Source organism: Otolemur garnettii, unplaced genomic scaffold (assembly GCF_000181295.1).
Source record: "Otolemur garnettii isolate 467f Iridium unplaced genomic scaffold, OtoGar3 scaffold00117, whole genome shotgun sequence".
NCBI lineage: Eukaryota > Metazoa > Chordata > Mammalia > Primates > Galagidae > Otolemur > Otolemur garnettii.
The window spans coordinates 6,755,388-6,760,556 of NW_003852512.1; the positions used below are offsets into that span (position 1 = coordinate 6,755,388).

At 35.9% G+C, this 5,169-nt stretch overlaps 1 pseudogene; it reads right to left on the minus strand.

Moving 5' to 3' along the window:
• Positions 1–2,341: 2,341 nt before the first annotated feature.
• On the minus strand, positions 2,342–4,671 carry LOC100955269 (annotated as a pseudogene).
• Between the last annotated feature and the right edge of the window lie 498 nt (positions 4,672–5,169).

A 5,169-nucleotide genomic window follows, 5' to 3' on the forward strand; every position in this document is an offset into this window, starting at 1 on the left:
TTTTATTCTTCACTACTCAAATAATGGTGTTGTATACATGAAATCTTAGGACAGAATTGAATTAAGTATGTCCTTTATATGCTAGAAAACATGAATTTTATCATATTTGATTCTGTTCATGAATGGTTACAAAGAATGATTTTAAAAGTTGCAAAAGTTCAGGGATAAAGAAAATTCCTCACACCATGACTGGTTTATTTGACTACTGATAACTATTAAAAAGAAAAAATAAATAAAACAAATTACAAACATAGGCATAGCACTGGACTAATAATTAGAAGATGGGATTTAGCCTTGGTTCTTCTACTATAATCATAAAAAAGCTCTTCAAATGCCTTCATATGTAATATGAATGGGTTATTGGGGTGGTACCTATGAGGTCTTTCCAGCATTGATAATCTAGTACTCTGAGGTTATAAAGTAATAGTTAGGATTTTGTTACCCAGGATGGTTACATTGTACCATTAGTATGGGAAAACAGACTAAAGGTTTTGATCATTCTTTATATTAATTTTACTTCTAAATTATTTTATTAATTCACTAATATTTTTGTATATGTACTAAATGCTGGGTGCTGTTTCAAGCACTGTTAGTAGAGAGAGTAAAAAAGAGAGAGGTTTCACATTGTCTAGAGGTTTATATTATGGTGAGAGGAAATAGATAATATTGAATTGAACAAATTAGTATTACATAGAACTATGTTCTAAGGAGAAATATAAAGGAAGAATAATAGGGGTTGCCTGGAGGCCTGGGATTCCAATTATAGATGGTAGATAAAAGAGATGCCACTAAGTTGGTTTTAGTGAGTAAGGAACTGTAGGAAATGGGAACAGTGTATCTAGGAACAAATGTCTAGGCAAAGAAGAGAATGTCCAGAGGTCTCCAGGTGGGACTGTGCCTGATGTGTTTCACGAATAATAACAAGAAAGCCTATGTGCCTAAACCAAAGAAAGATGGAGGAAAATAATTTGAGAACACATCAATATGGTAATTTTTTACTGGAGGAAAGGATATTATAGAAACTTGTAAATCCTTGTAATTAATTAGTTCAATGTTACAAGAAGGAGAAAATAGGAGAGATTTGGGAGATATTTTTAAAATCTAGTCAAAAGGACTCATTCATTGATTAACTGGATGAAAGGAAGTGATTGAGGAAAAGAGATAAATTAACCATAATTGAGAGTTTTGACTTGCGTAAATGAGTCAAAGGATTCTGGTACCACTCATCAGTTTGAGAAAGACAGAGAAAAGTTTTGAGTGATGGGAGGAACAGGAATGAAAACTTGGATTTGGTCATATTCAAGTTTAGATGACTCTTAGCCAAGTAAACAGCTAATTGTAGCAAATCAGGGCTAAACATATAAATCTAATTAGCATATAGATGACATTTGAAGCCATGGGGCTGGTAAGATTACCCAAGGGGAGACTTTATACAGAGAAAAAAAGACACTGGAGTCTGTAGTAGTTAGAGGTCACACAGAGAGGGAGCTAGCAAAAAAGAATAAGAAGATAAAGCCAGTTAAATAGTAGGAGAAAAACAATAGAATGTAACGTCCCAGAAGACATGTGGAAAAAAGTTTTCAGAGAAAGAGAATGAATAACTGTGTTGAATGCTATGGAGAGGTCAAGTACAGCATGAATCCATGATCGACCAATTGATTTGGAAACTTTTTGTTTCATTAATCTTTCGTATGGACTTTGTGGTTTCATTTATTTCTACTCTGATCCTTATTATTTCTAAGGATCTAACTAATTTGGGGGGTTGGTTTGCTCTTGTTTTCTAGTCCTTTGAGATACTTTATTAGGTTTTTTATTTGAAACTCTTTTGCTTTTTTTGATGTAGGCACGTAGTACAATAAACTTTCCTCTTAATACTCCTTTTTCTGTATCCCATGGTTTTGATATGTTTCATGTATTTCAATAATTTTTTCATCATTTAGAAATTTTTATTAAAGCAAGAATTTTATAATCCAAATTACATTTCCTTGCTCAGTTATTAATTCTGTTACTTAAAACAGAATTCAAATTCTGAGCTATTCCATAGTAGAGAATTACAAAATTGAGGGAATGCTTTAAATTTTTGTACTTTGATGAAAATTCTTTTTCCCAGAGTCTATAAAACATTATTTTTTAATATTTTACTAAATTTGGGGGGGTTGTTTTTAAATCAGTAAGTAATCTAGGGTTAGCATTATGTTTGCTAGACCTGGTATTTGCTCAGTACATGAGGTTCAAAGTTCCCTTTCCTTTGTAAATTTATTTTATATTTTACAATGTTTTTCCCATAATACTTAAGTTTTTTTTATGTTTAGATCTCTTTCTTCAGTGAAGCATGCGTTTCTTTTCCTGGTCCCTGATCAGTTTTAAACAGTTGGAACAACAGCGGCACAATTAAGTGTTTTCTGGGCAGCCTCTTTAGCTTGGTGGGCTGGTAGTACAGCTATTGCTTCATCAACCTTAGGATGGACAGACTCTGCAGGCTCTAGCATATGAAGAAGTTCTGAATTATCAGTCTCCAACCACATGCCAATGATTTTATCAGCAAGAGTAGGGTGCAGGGCCTGAATAAGAGGAAACAGCCATTCACCCAACATTTGCCTTCGCTCTTGAGGAAGGGCAGAGGCCAACATGGAAGCAGCCAAAGGTTCCTAACCTTGTACATGAACAGCAGACTGTTGCATGGGAACTTGTGGCTGTGCATTAAGAAGTTGAGGATTGTAAAACTCCACAGCATATTTGTACTGCAGAATGGTGTGGACAGCAGGAGTACCTGCAGCACCAGCAGGTGCAGGATGTGAACTCATTGTCTGTAGATGTGTTATCAATATGCTATGTTGACGTAACTTCTGGAACTTGTGAAGAAGCTTGCCTCATAGTACTAAATGGTGGTCTGGGGCCTCTGGGCAGATAGCACTAGGCATACTTTGGAATGGATGAAGTCTTATACGCTGAGCAGTCCAGGGAGGACTTGGTCTTAGTTGAGCAATTTGGCTAGGAGGATAGTATGCAGCATAGCACTGAATCTGTGAGATAGCTGCCATGAAGTAACTTGAAGGAGGTGCTGGCTGGTAGGGGTTGATTACAGGGTTTGGCACAGCGTGTGCCAGTTAGTGAGGTGACCCTGGTGCTCTTCTTTGTGCTGTACTAAAGCTACATACAATGGTTTGGTGGCCACAATCCTACCATTCATTTCTGTAACTGCTTTAGAGGCTTCCTCTGGGGAGGAGAAACATACAAACTCAAACCTTTTGCTGCGAACACCCTCCATCATAATCTTTGCACTAGTGACTATACCATATGGAGAAAACTCTTTCCGGAGACATTTATCATTAATACCTTCATAAACATTTTGCAAATAAAGGTTAACACCTTGGTATCTGGTGATCCCACCTTGCTTCATCTGTTCAAGTTTGCACTTAAGTTCTGTCTGCCATTCCACTTTTTTCTGAGTTCAACTAACATTTATTTGTTTTCCATTGAGCTCTTTTCCATTCATTTCATCCACAGCTTTCTGTGCATCTTTATGCCTCTCAAAGCCTACAAATCCAAATCCTTTTGATTTTTCACTTCCATCAGTCATTACGTTCACATTTAAGGCAGGTCCAAACATTCCAAAGAGATCCTTAAGGTGCTCATCATCCATGTCTTCTCCAAAATTCTTTTTTTTTTCATTTTCTTAAATTAAATCATAGCTGTGTATATTAATGCAGTCATGGGGTACAGTGTGCTTGTTTTATATACAATTTGAAATATTTTCACCAAACTGGTTAACATAGCCTTCATGGCATTTTCTTAGTTATTGTGTTAAGACATTTATATTCTACATTTAGAAAGATTCACATGCACCCTTGTAAGATGGTCCATAGGTGTGGCCCTGTCAATCACCCTCCCTCTGCCCATCATACCCCCTCCCCTCCCCTCCCTCTCCCCCATCCTCATATTCTTGGACTATAATCAGGCTATAGCTTTCATATGAAAGCTATAGATTAGTTTCATATTAGGGCTGAGTACATTGGATATTTTTTCTTCCATTCTTGAGATACTTTGCTAAGAAGAATATGTTCCAGCTCCATCCATGTAAACATGAAGGAGGTAAAGTCTCCATCTTTCTTTAAGGCTGCATAATATTCCATGGTATACATATACCACAATTTATTGATCCATTCATGGATCGATGGGCACTTGGGCATCTTCCACGATTTAGCAATTATGAATTGGGCTGCAATAAACATTCTGGTACAAATATCTTTGTTATAGTGTGATTTTTGGTCTTTTGGATATATACCTATTGGTGAACTCTTGCCCTAGCTCGGAGTTCTGCTTCTCTTACTTTAGGAGACTTGAATCATCCAACAAATACTTTTCGATCATTTAGAAACATCCCATTCATTTGTTCAATAGCTCTTTCAGCTGCTTCCTGGTTTTCAAAGTGTACAAATCCATAGCCTTTGGATTCATTTTCATCACAAACCACCTTACATGAAAGGATGTTAACAAAAGGAGAAAATGAACCATACAGTGGTTTATTATCAATAGATTTGTCCAAATTTGTAATAAATATATTTTGACTCCTCTTTTGCGAAGTGATGGATCATGCTGAGACCACATGATGTGAACTGGGTTGCCCTTAATAACATCAAAATTCATGGTGTCCAAAGCATGCTTCGGTTCTTCTGTCTAACTCTATGTTTGTACACATTATCCAACTACACTTTGTCTCCTTGGTCCTTTACAGCCTCTGGTGTCTACTATTCTACTCCACAAGAAAATCTTTTTTAGTTCCCACATGTGAATGAGAACATGTGATATTTTTTTCTCTCTGTGTCTGGCTTTTTCCACCTAACTTAATGACTTCCAGTTCCACCTATATTGCTGAAAAAGACATAGTTTAATTTTTTTTATTTGGTCAAATAGTAATTCCACTGAGCACATGTACCACATTTGCTTTACCCCTTTCATCCATTGATAGATACTTAGGTTGACGTCATATCTTTGCTATTATGAATAGTGCTGCAATAAATAAATTAATGCAGGTATAGATTTGATATACTGATTTTCTTTCCCTTGAATACTCATTAATAGGAATAATGGATCATATGAAAATTCTATTTTTAAATTTTGAGAAATCTCCATACTGTTTTCCCTGGGGACTGTTGTAATGTTGTTTTT